Source organism: Solanum dulcamara, chromosome 7 (genome assembly GCF_947179165.1).
Source record: "Solanum dulcamara chromosome 7, daSolDulc1.2, whole genome shotgun sequence".
NCBI lineage: Eukaryota > Viridiplantae > Streptophyta > Magnoliopsida > Solanales > Solanaceae > Solanum > Solanum dulcamara.
Window position 1 is genome coordinate 47,565,159 of NC_077243.1, and position 13,925 is coordinate 47,579,083.

A 13,925-nucleotide genomic window follows, 5' to 3' on the forward strand; every position below is an offset into this window, starting at 1 on the left:
TCCAATAGTTTATGTATGAAACTTAAAAAAGAGGAATAATTTAGGTGTGTTTTTGACACTTATCTCTTTATTAAATTATTGACTCCTCAATATTATTACATTATCGACTAAACTAATTACTAACTTATCACTTGTTTTAATATTCTTATTATTTTCTGATTTTCTGTCACGACCCGACCTAGGGCCTAGTCATAACACGGTAATTGAAATCCCAAAGGGCTCCAACCAAGCCTCTTGTACATATCATAAGCATACATAAGGTAAAATTTTAAAAGCGGAAACATCATAAGAGAGTCTAAACCATGAATAAAAATCTGAAGATGTTTTATAACAACATAGACTCAAACATCTGTCCAATTAGATGCCTCTAAACATGAGTATGGGCGGGGGCTAAGACATGTTCCTAGTTCACCCTCAATATACAACATAAGAAAAAGTCTTTTGAAAAGAAAGTAGTAAGTAACTTGAAACTAATCCCCGATCAATGAGGACTCACCACAACACCTTGGGATAGAAACGCCTACTAGTTATGTGGACGATAAGGATCTTCAACCTCAACCCCTACATTATGAGACAATGTAGGCAAAAAGTATGCATTAGTACGTTGGAATGTACTAAGTATGAGGGCGTGACATGCAACATAAATCATGGAATGAGAAGGTCAAGTAAAACACATGATAAGTTGGAATACGTAAAGTCATGAAAAAATTATATTGACCAAAATATTTAAAAACATAAATTCAAGTCATAAAATAATTAAGAAATCATACATATGTGGGATAGGAACCATAACCGACAATAAGACCATGCGAGCTATAACATGGAATCCGATGATACCTACATCGAGAAGGAGGAGGCTACTTTGCCAAGGTAGACTCCTAATCATGAACATGTACTATTTGTGGATCCACTAGCTAGGCCATCAAGGCAACTACGGTGGCACGTAGTTTGTGGGACATGAGGCTGCTACTAAGGCTTTTGGTAGGGCCACCACCTCAAGTCCACTCGGTGCTAAGTCAAATCCCACGAAATATATACATAATATAAGATCATAATATCATATATCATAGTCATGTTCATAGGCTTGAAATCATAGAGTAGCTCATTTTCATAACATACTTGTATTGTAAAAATTGTCCTTTCATCATTACAATCATTTTTGCATAATTCATATCAATAGGCCTTAGGTCACCACATAGGATCCTAAGTCACCTTACTTCATAACTTGCATGAAATTCATATCTTGAAACATACTTAGAATTCATGATCATCATGGAAACACATAGTCATAATTCATACTTTAAAAATTCATGACCATAGCTTGAATCTTGAAATTTGGGCATGACTATAATGCATGTTCAATTGACTTGAAAATCATGAAATTTACTTGAAAACATGCACAATCATAAACTTTATATCAGCCCATATATAATTCATATAGATAATATCCTTTAGAAGTATGAATCAAAATACTCATAATTTATATCATGAACCCTAGAAATCAAAGTAGGAGAATTCATGGAAAAACTCTTTAATTTAATTCAATAACCATCAATTTATATCAAAATAAATTTATGATCATACTTTAAATTAAAATTCATGCAATTGGGATGGAGATCACAAAACCCATAAAATATCATACTTTAATTTGATAGAAAACCTTGAGAAATTGATTGGGCTTCATGGATGAAAGGATCAATGAATCAATACCCGCATACCTCGAGTGAGAACACAAATTAATTTGGAAGAACTTGAGAATTTTGATGGAGAAATTGAGTGAATTTGCTTGAAGTCTTCAATGGAAACCCTTGAGAGCCTTTTTTGTAGAGAGAGAAATATTTGATAGATGAATTGTAGAATAATGAATAGAATTAGAGGTTTAGGTTAATTTATAGAGTTGAATTAGTTCCTAAAAACGTCTAGGTTCATTAGCTAATAATTTGAGAAAAGTTTAAAATGCCCTTTAAAAACTTAATTTCGACCAGGAAACCTTCCCAGGTCCGCGACGCGGACCTGTCGTGACAAACTCGGTCAGAAGACTGTCTCCAGGTCTGCGACGCGGTCCTGTCGCGAACTACTCTATCTTGTGCGGCTTCCCCAAGTCCGCGACACGGTCCTGTCGCGGACCACACTGTTTTATGGTTTCTTCAAAAAATTTTCTTCCGTTCTACAGGTCCTAAAAATCCACCGAGACCATTTTCCCTCAGGTTTTGACCCCCTGATCGATATTCTGAACTCGGATTTTCCAAAAATATTAAGGATAATGCGTTAAATGAGCGACCTATTTTCAAGGCATTCTTAGGGTATATATATATAAATTGTTTTTTCAAATTTTGAGGAATGTTGCATTTTCTATTTATATAAAGTAAATAATTATATTTTCTTCCTCATAAAATATCACTTGATTTTGATATATTCTATTGTTTTAACATTTTAATTATTTAAATATAAATTTAATATTATTATTGACGTCGTTTATTTTTTTATTTGAATTGAAGTAAAAATATTTTCAAATTATCCTTACCTCTTTTATAATTTTTTTTACTAAGATATAGTATATTTTTTTTGTATTTTCATATTAATGTTATATATATTACTAAATTATGATTTTTAAATTTGTTCCAAAGTATGAATAGGGATATATATATATTTTTAATTATTTTATGATAATGTCTACTATTTTTTATTATTGTTATTTTTATATTTCATGCAATGAGAAACTAACTATCCTTCTATTCTATTGTCAATATATATAAAATTTTGAGTTAAATTTTGAATAATAAATATTTGACTTATGAGAAATTTAAATAGACTTTTATATATTTTTCTCTATTGTTTGGAATTGTTTCATTATTCTTTATTGATCTAAAATACATCAAATTTTTATAATTATTTTTTATATTTCGTTCAATAGCTTTAGATTTTACTTCCCTTTTTCATTTTGAATAAAATTTGATACTTATTCTTTTTCACCGGACAAGTCAGTCAAAACTCACTAAATGCTGAAAATAAAAGTGGAAAACAGTTTAGATAGATAAATATAGATAAAGTGGAAACTTAGTCAACTAAAAAAATCCCCCACGAACTGGTTGTCACATGTACAAGCTTTCTAATTACAAGAGAAGAAGTAAATACAAGTCTCAATCTTTGTCTCTCGAATAGAACAAAGTAATAAATAAAGAGGAATAGGAAAGACAGCCGGCATCAACAACTACCTCTCGAATCGCCTCAGAAAGCCTCAGATGAAAATAAAAAAAGCTGGGTCACTGTCTAGGCTTAGAACCTACATAAGTGTAATTAGCAAGGAGTGGGTATCAACAATGCGGTACCCAACAAGTAAACAATTAAGACTAAGCAAAGCTAGTAGAATACGTACTCCTGTCACACCATCTAATCCCCAGACTACAACCTGTACAGAAATCAATCCAGTCTAACATTTCTAATAGCACAATATTCATATACCTCAACAAAAGTACAATTCAATTCGCAAGAGAATCAACACAATCAGTAATACAGATTAGGGGATCAGGGGTAAAACAGTCCACATTGGCAAAAGATGTATGATGCAATGGAATAAAATGCAATGTCACATATCGTGATGCATGTCTGTCCTAAATGATACACATCCGGTGATCACCTCAGACCGGAACCCATGGGGGCCTCACATGGACCATGTATCTATCGGAAGAGACCTCGACTATAATATCTATCGAAAAAAACCCCAGCCGTCGAAAAAGACCTCAATAAATCACCTCGATCAGTAGAAACCTTGACCCCAATATCCAGCATCTCGCTCATATCACTTTTCTCAGCAATCACAGATAAGTATATTGTAACGACCCATTAGGTCGTTTTGAGAACTAAAACTTTTTATTTTATAAAAGACTCATTCCGTAAATTTTTAAGGGGTACTTTGGACTATTCAATAACTATGGTTATTTAATTGAGGGGTAAATTTAAATAAATAATTTAATTAGTGGGCTAAGTTGATAATTTACTTAATTCTCTATACCAATTATTAAAATAAAAGAATAGGGTTTATGAATTGTAATACATAAAGAGTTTTACGGATTGAAAAGATGTTAGGGAAGGTTCAAGATTATCGAATTTTTGTGGTGGGTTATCTTGGGACGTAACTGAACGTCAGCTCAAAGACGCCTTTAGCCCTTTTGGTAAAATTGTTGATTGTCAAGTTCACTTCTTTCCTTAATTTTTCCGTTTGTTTTTCCAATTTCTTAACATAATTATAATTGACGATTAGGGGAATTTCTTCTTTGATATGGAAAAGTTGAAATATTAAGTCATGTTACCTTTCGTTCATATATTTTGGTAATATGAAAAAAGAAGAAGATGTTGGCTATATTGGAAATAGTATACATAGGTTGTGGCTTGGTTCTGCAGTTTGTTCACCTGCTCATTTACTTCTTATTTTTGTATTAATTTATTCTTACAATTATCACATTATAATTCATGTTTTGGTATATTGAGATAGGTAATTAAATATTAGGTGTATGATGTTATATGAATATCATCAAATTTATGATATTGGAGGAATTGAGACTTAATCCTAGGGTTGGGATTTTAAGAAATTGATTATAGAATTGGGTGAGTTGTTGGGCCTAGGTTAAACACATAAATAATATTGGTATCTATGGACTAGTTTACTTATATATATATATATATATATATATATATATATTATATATGATAGATTGGAAACGGTCTGATGCATTGAAGAAAGGAAGGACATTGGTGGATTAACTTGCTTTACTTCGGTTCTTCGATTAAGGTAGGTTATGGTTTTATTCTATATTATAGATAGACTCTTAATAGTGATTGATAGTCATTGAGTAATGTGTGAAGTTCACTATGCATTTAATTACTGTGGTTTGGATGATTGATGTGTTGTTGTGATTGGTCTGAAATTCCAAGACCATAAAATCCATAATCTTGAACTTGCCCTATCAAAAATGGTGCCTTGAATAAAGAAGGCTTGATGAAATATTATAATGAAGTGAAATATAATAATAAAGAAAGATAAATTAATTATATTTGAATTGGGTGTCACGAGCCGACACAGTATATTTGGATCGGGTGTCACGTTTCACCACGATATTATTGGATTGGGTGTCACGTTCCGACATGGTAATATTAAAGAAAAATATATTAAACGACCTAATACTACCCAATCTCAAATAACTCATTTCCCAAAAGACCGTGGTGTGGAGGCTTGAGTCCTCATTTATACTTTTGATATTGTTGACTGATTGTGTAATGGTTCATTGTGTTGTTACTTGATCTTGAGCTTGTTGGTTTCCACATATTAAGTGTTATGGTTGATTTTCCGCTACTACTTTATGCATATTGATTTCTATTTTGAGTCGGCCGATGATATCTACTCAGTACATGTTGTCCTGTACTGACCCCTACTTGTATTTTTTTATTTTATTTTGTGGAGTGCAGCAAGTGTTCCACCGACTTCGACTCGACCTCAGCTCTAGTCAGTCTCCAGTTCATAAGATTTCAGGGTGAGCTATTCTTCTAGCTCGTGATGGATTCTCTTGGTCATGACATGGTGTTCTTAATTTTCGGACACATTTTGTTATTTATTTATTCTGGTGTTTGATATTTTCAGACTTAGTTTTAGAATTTAGATGTCCTTATGTGATGACTTTCAGATTTTTAGAAATGTTACATAATAGATTTTAGTGGCTTTTGTTATTTCTGACTTTAATAAGGTTGAGCTTCTGCATTATTATCGTGGTTTATAAGTTGAATCGTTAATGTAAGTTGGAGCTTGTATCGTTGGTTCTCCCACCTAGGAGGTTAAGTGTTGGGTCGTGACATATATGCACAAGTAATGAGTGAATACAAAATGAATATTCACATATAATTTCGTATAGTCCACAACCACCCAATTAGTCAATATTATAACAACATATAAATATATCCAAATATCCACAACAAGCCCAAGGTTCTTTCATCGAACACAACATGTTATCTCATCTCAAATTTTTATTTATCACCCCATTCTTTATAAACAAGTTCATTTGAATATCAATAGTTCTTAAAACCACTTTCTATCAATCCTCAACATATAAGACATGAAATGCATGATCTTACAAGCTTTAGAATAGGTTTAGAAATTCACTTGCCTCTAATCCGATCCCACTAATCCAAAAGTTGAGCCTTGCCTTACGTTGGCGCTCCGAATCAAGATAATCTATTTAAATATGCAATTCCAATAAGAACACAAGTCTAACGATACCCAAATCAATATTTTTAAAAACCGAGCTGAATCTGACGTGAAAAACCCGATTTCGTAAACGACTAGAAAATCCAAAAAATTTTATATGAAAACAATCCTTGAAGTATTTAGAAACTAATGTTGAAAACCAATTTGAATTTGGAGTTGAAATCAGCCTCAAACACCAATTTTATCAAAATACATATTTTTGAGAAAACCCCCAATATCCAAAATCCAGACTCAAATTTAAAATATTTCTTGAAAAATGTCTTAACCATGTTTAGATAAGTTTAAATATAAAATTTCATAAAATATGGAGTTAAAATCGATCTTAAATCCTCAATTTAGCAAACTTTATATTTACTAGGAAAATCCAAATTATACACGGTTAAAATGATTAAAATAATCAATGAATCAACAAATTTATGCCAAAATTAGGTTACCCATAACACAAGGATCCTAAATATACGTTTTCATAAAAAAGGAGTCCAAATCGATAAAATCTCAATTTTTTAAATTTTTTGACGGATAGAAAAAGAAAACCAGATGAAGAAATCATGAGAAAATATCGAATTGAGGATCGAATACTAACCCTCATATTAATTCGAGAAGAATAACGCAAGAATCACTTCATTTCGATCTCTAGAACTCCCAATATGCTCAAAATACCAAATGAATACAATTTGAAATTTTAAATATTAGCACCAGCTGTGTTTTCGCATCAGATCAACATCTAATTCTTTACTAAGAAGGCCGTAACTTCCTCATACGTTAGCGAAATGACCCAATTTTTTTCTCTAAATATCTTAAATAATGATACGGACCCGCTACTTAAACGAAGCTCAATTTTAAATCTTTTACCCAATCAAATATCATTTCTACTCGGTAAACAATAATTTTTTATTTTGTGATAACTTCAATCTCGGCTTAGAAAAAATGCACCAAACTTTGCAGATAAGACTTATAATTCATGCTAAAATTTCAGAAGTTTTAGAATTATTTTTAGATCTTTAAAACTAATAATGAACCCTTTAGTTGCCATAATTTGTTGAAATAGTGTCAAAGCATTCAAGAAGCTTAAAAACTCACCAAAACCTCATTTGTCACTTTTCTAACACAAACCAAATATGTTACTAGCTTGGAAATAATATTCCGGACTCAATGAAATCATCAGAAACTGAATTCGAGGTCTCCTTGACCCGAAATTCGATAAGTCGTAACTAAACTAACTTAGGCACTTGAAATACCCAAAATACCTTCGGGACCTTCAAAAATTACAATGAAACCCATTATAACCTTAGATTCATCCTCGAATCCATTGGAACCATCGGAATCTGATCTAAGTGCCCGAACACCAAATATTAACCAAAGTCAAACTTGAACCAAACTTTAACTAATTTTTCAACTTCGGACGTAAAATCCACGTTTTAACTCCAAATTTGATTCCGACAATTATCCTAGACAAATTTCTCCATTCTAGAACTGATGGAATCGACGGAATTTCATTCTAAGACTTAAAACTCAAAATGACTCTGAAACTCAAAATTTGACAACTTAAGCCTTTAAAACTCATTTTCTTTAGCAAAACCTCAACTTTTTACAAGATTTCTAAAAATCAACCTTCAAATTTAATCTAATATGACTCGAGGCAATTAACGAGAGGGGTAAAATGGTAATTTTATTGAAATACCAAAAATAACTTTCAGGGTCATTACACCATCCACTACTAAAAACTATTTTCGTCCTCGAACATAAAGCAAAGAACATACTTGAAGTCTCAAAAATAAGGATAACGAAGCCTACATATTAGACTCGGCCTCCCAAGTAGCCTTTCCCACAGGCTGATGCCGCCACTGAACTTTCACTGAAGCTATGTCCTTGGTTTTCAACTTTCTGACCTATCCTTCTAAAATGGCCACAGGCTCCTCCTCATAGGTCAAATCTGGGCACAACTCCATGAAATCAAGGAAAATCACATGAGACTCATCCGGGATATAACGTCGTAGCATAGAGACATGAAACAATGGATGTATAGAAGATAGACTAGGTGGCAAGGCATGTCTGTAGGCCACCTCTCCCACTCGATCTAGCATCTCAAAAGGGCCAATATACCTAGGGATGAGCTTGCCCTTCTTCCCGAACCTCACAACACCTTTCATAGGTGAAATCCTCACCACACACGGTCATCTATCATAAATTTCAAGGGTTGAACCTGTCTATCAACATAATTCTTTTGGCGACTCTGGGCTGTCAACAACCTACTCTGAATCAACCGACCCTGCTCTATGGAATCTCTAAACATGCCCGTATCAATTCTATCTACCGCAGTAGAATCAAACCAACCATAAACACTTGTAATATATAAACCGTCACAAGTCTCAGCCAAGTTCCATTGTCTTAATATAGTCCTCCCCCGATTTTAAGCTAAAAAGAAAATCTGATCTTTAAACAATGAATATTCATAAGAGAGAACCCAAGTAATCTGACCCAAATAAGGTGACGATCAGGTAACCACCCAGTGAATGATACTTTCAAGCATATAAAACCTCTAATAATATTGTCGGAATGCTGTAAAAGTAGTTGTAATTGTAGACAACTCCTGAAAATGGTAAAAGAAAATAGGCCCAATGATCCTCAAAGTCAATCACATATAGCTGAAACATGTTTTCATCGATAAGATAACTACCAAGACTATTGAGAAACTGCAATTATCCATGATAAACCTCATATAAGCACTCTCAATAGGATTCACACTTGTACTAGTATACCTTGATTGTCAAAAATTCTCTTTTGTCTTACTCAAAGTATTCCCTCTCTAGTGTTTACAGTCAAAACTCCAATTATCTAATTCCCACCTATTTGACTTTTATCTGCATAGCATTTCTTATTTGATTACCAACAGATCTCGAAACATACTCAACTTATTAAAACTCAACATATTTACCATAATCCAACATCTGAAATCGACAAATCTGATTCCAATAAAATATCATGACCTTACTAATTCTTTCCTCATGCTTCAAAGACTATGATTGTACCAAAATTTCTTGAAAATTACACGATCACTATCTGTAACTCTAAATTGTGACTTCATTTTTTTCCAAATAAAGTATTACTATCCATCTCAAGCCAATTCTAAGCACCCTATATTGAAAACTAGTCTTGCCCAAGGCCAATAACGCTAATTTCAAATCTGATTGTGCTTTTTCCATGAGCTACAACTATTGAATCAAAAACCAATCACATGCAACCATTCACATGACATGCCTCAACCTCCATTCAAATACTCACACTCTCGTGTCAAAACTTAAAGAAATTCTTGATCCCCCCCAAGAATTTTGTATATCATAAGTGCATAACCTTTATTCACTACCAATTGTCTATGTAACTCATCATAACAGTCTGTGTAGCCTCCATCAACAAAGTAGTATAAATCCAACTCAAAATCCTCAATAACCATGTAGAGATGTAAGTCCTTCTTATAGTGCACCCATAAGTCACCTACTGTAATTTGAACAATCCAACCCAACATAAAAATGTAGAATCTCTCATACATCATCATTTTTCACCCAAATCAAAATCAAACCTTCAGAAAAGCCATCGTTACAACTCTCATAAGTCTGTATTGAACCAGTCCACATTGTATAGTCGTATATGAACTCAAAGGCGAAAACTCATACAACTCTCAACTTTGAACTAAGGTTCTACACCTGAGGTCTTAATTCTTCACATTTCTTAGCTTGTATCCACAATGCACTATTGCCAGGACATTCAAACTATTAACCCATACTTATGACCTAATACCAAATGTTCAACAATCGACACAATCAATCATTCCTTACCTTACCAATTCATACCAAGAAAAATGTAGACTTACGATGCAAAACTTAAATTTCGATTCAAATCGTGTAAACAAATCACCTTATCAATCAACATTAACCCATACCTTGAAAATTTTATCCAACCACATATCGTAGCCTATCATCAAACACTTATAAGTTGATCTTACCCTATCCCTCATTAGGAACCCAAATTGTGCCAGTCATCAGACTCGAGAACACTATAGAACTTGCCACAACGCTAGAGCCAAATATCTATAGACTCCACTCTCGAAGTATGCTCAACCCAACTGATGAACACCGAATATTATTTTCATAACCAGAACAAGAAGAACAAAGCCACGTGTTTCTGAACCCAACTTTCCAACATCCCTGAAGTTAAATCCTTGAACTCTGCAATCAAAGTAATTATTCTTGCCCTTTCCTCATTCTGAAGGCCAAACTATATCCCACTAATTCTCCCATCATAAGTTGAAACTCTTTTCAATTATACTCAAGCGGTTCCCAACACATCATACAACTTTCCACATAACTACGCTACTCATCAAGTGGTAGAAACCGCAATCTTAGATGCTCGCAAGTCTTCATTATCATTCTAGATCCCCTTAATCGAAAGCCATCACCACATTGTTACATCCTAATCAGAGTCCATCCCGAACTACTATTACCATGATTAACCATCCTTGCCCTCATCACAGAGTTAATTTTATCGTCTACATGATACCTCTAACTTATTGTACTATCTAATTCCGTGAATTAACCAATTCTTATACGTATTCTCTCGTTGGTACACTCACTTGCCTTCACACAAGTATACTTGACAAAACTTTCTTTTCCCATAAGCTTATCCTTTCAATATCAATCCACTCCTTTTGGATCATAAAGAAATCACCAATCCCTAATTATATCCTCGAAATAAATGTCACCATCCAAAACATCAATACCCCACTAAATATCCACCAATATAATTTTCCTTATAAGCCATGCCTAACTCAAATGTCCGTAGTAACAACCAGTTGATTTCTCAAATGTGAATGCAACATCGAACTTCATTACTCGAGTAGGTGAACCAACTGATAACTCCTCAATAGCTAGTATTCACGCTTGCCAATTGATGTCTCTGTTTTCATATAACGCTAGTACCATATTGTGAGAGACTGACAGATCCACCACTAGAAAACATCACACCCACCGGAAAGATCATTCCTAAATGGTCTACGCCTTTCTACCCATTCTTTTATGACGAATTTCACAGACTGTAGTCCCCAAAGTCATAGTTCTCACAATAGAGTCATTCCCCTAATTATATCATTCTTCATTATCAAATCACTTCAGATATCGAATAAACCACACAAGTACTATTTTCCATTGCTGAATAACTAACCAAGTGGGATAAGATATTCATGAAATTCTCAAGCATTTATCACCTTTCAATACCATATCCTCAAAACATTATCACTGAACCACAACCTCACTCATTCCTTTTGGATCGCAGAGAAATCCAAGTCTGAACATACATAATTTCCATAAGTATATCGCTTCTGCCTCAATACCAAATCTAACACTAACACCAAGCGATGCCATCTCAACTACATGCACGTAGGACCAAACACGAGTCATCACTATAAGTGAAAGAACGGAGTGAAGCAATAGTAAATAGATCGAATCAAGGACGCATGATAGGGAATCAGGAAGTGAATATTTTTTCTAACAATCTTCATAGCCTCTCGAAGATAAGTACAACTGTCTCCGTACCGATCCTCGAGACTCTACTTAGACTTGACTTTTACACTGAGACCAATGAACCTGGGTACCATTTTGTTACGATCCAAAACCATGTGTGATGACACTTATCCTTTCTCAACGAACAAGTCATCATAAACCCACTAAATGCGTAAGAGAAAAGTGAAAAATAGTCTAGATAGATAAATATAGATAAAGCTGAAACTTAGTCAACTACAAAAATCCCCCACATACTTGTTGTCATATTTACAAGCCTTCTAATTACAAGATACGAAGTAAATACAAGTCTCAATCTTTGTCTCGCGAATAGAACAAAGTAATAAGTAAAGAAGAATAGGAAAGACGGTCGGCATCAACATCTACCTCTCGAATCTCTTCAAAAAGCCTCAGATGAAAATAAAAAAAGTTGGGTCACTGTCCGAACTTAGAACATACACAAGTAAAGTTAGCAAGGAGTGAGTACCAATAATGCGGTGTCCAACAAATAAAAAACTAAGACTAAGCAAAGCTAGTAAAATACACGTACTCCTGTCACACCATCCAACCCCAGACTACAACCTGCACAGAAATTAGCCCGGTCTAACAGTTCTAACAACACAGTATTCATATACCTCAACAACAGTACAAGTCAATTTGCAAGCGAATCATCACAATTAGTAATATAGATTAGCGGAATATCAAGGGTAAAAATATCCACATTGGCAAAATATGTATGATGCAATGTAATGTCACATATTGTGATGCATGTCTGCACTAAATAGTACATATTCGTTGATCATCTCAAACCAGAACCCATGGGGGCCTCACATGGACCATGTATCTATTGAAAGAGACCTCGACTATAATATCCACCGGAAAAGACCTCAGTTGTCGGAAAGGACCTCAGCAAATCACCTTGACTGGTAGAAACGTCGGCCCCAATATCCAGTATTTCGCTCATATCACTTTTCTCAGCCATCATAGATAAGTATATGCATAAGTAATGAGTGAATACAGAATGAATATTCACATATAATTCCATATAGTCCATTATCACCCAATTAGTAAATATCATAACAATAATATATAAATATATCCAAATATCCACAACAAGCCCAAAGGTTCTATCACATCGAACACAACATGTGATCTCATCTCAATTTTCCATTTATTACTCCACTCTTTGTAATCAAGTTCATTTGAATATCAATAGTTCTTAAAACCATTTTCTATCAATCCTCAACACATAAGACACAAATACATGATCCTACAAGCTTTAGAATAGGTTTAGAAATTCTCTTTCCTCGAATCCAATCCCACTAGTCCAAAAGTGGAGTCTTTCCCTTACGTTGGCACTCCGAATCAAGATAATCTATTTAAATATGCAATCTCAATAAGAACACGATTCTAACGATAACCAAATCAATATTTTTGAAAATTGGACCGAATCTGACCTGAAATACCCAATTTCATAAACGAAAAGAAATTTGAAAGGTTTTACATGAAAATGATCCTTGAAGTATTTAGAAACTAACGTTGAAAACCAATTTTACCAAAATACATGTTCTTGAGAAAACTCCCAATATTCGGATCCGAAACCCCGACTCAAATTTAAAATATTTATTGAAAAATATCTTATCATGTTTAGGTAAGTTCAAATATGAAATTTCATAAAAAATGGAGTTAAAATCAACCTTGGAATCCTCAATTTAGCAAACTTTAACTTTATCGAGAAAATTCAAATTATATGCAGTTAATTTGATGAAAGCAATAGATGAATCAACAAATTTATGCCAAAATGAGGTTACTCATAATACAAGGATCCTAAATATACTATTTTCATCAAAAATAGAGTCCAAATCGATAAAAACCCAATTATCCCCTAGAAATTTACGGATACAAAAAGAAAACTAGATGAAGAAATTATGAGAAAATATCGAATTGAGAATCGGTACTAACCACCATATTAATTCGAGAAGAATTCCATAAGAATTACTCCATTCCAAGCACTAGAACTCCCAATATGCTCAAAATACTAAATGAACGTAGTTTGAAATTTTAAATATCAGCACCAACTGTGTTTTCGCACTAGATCATTAGCTAATTCTTTACTATGA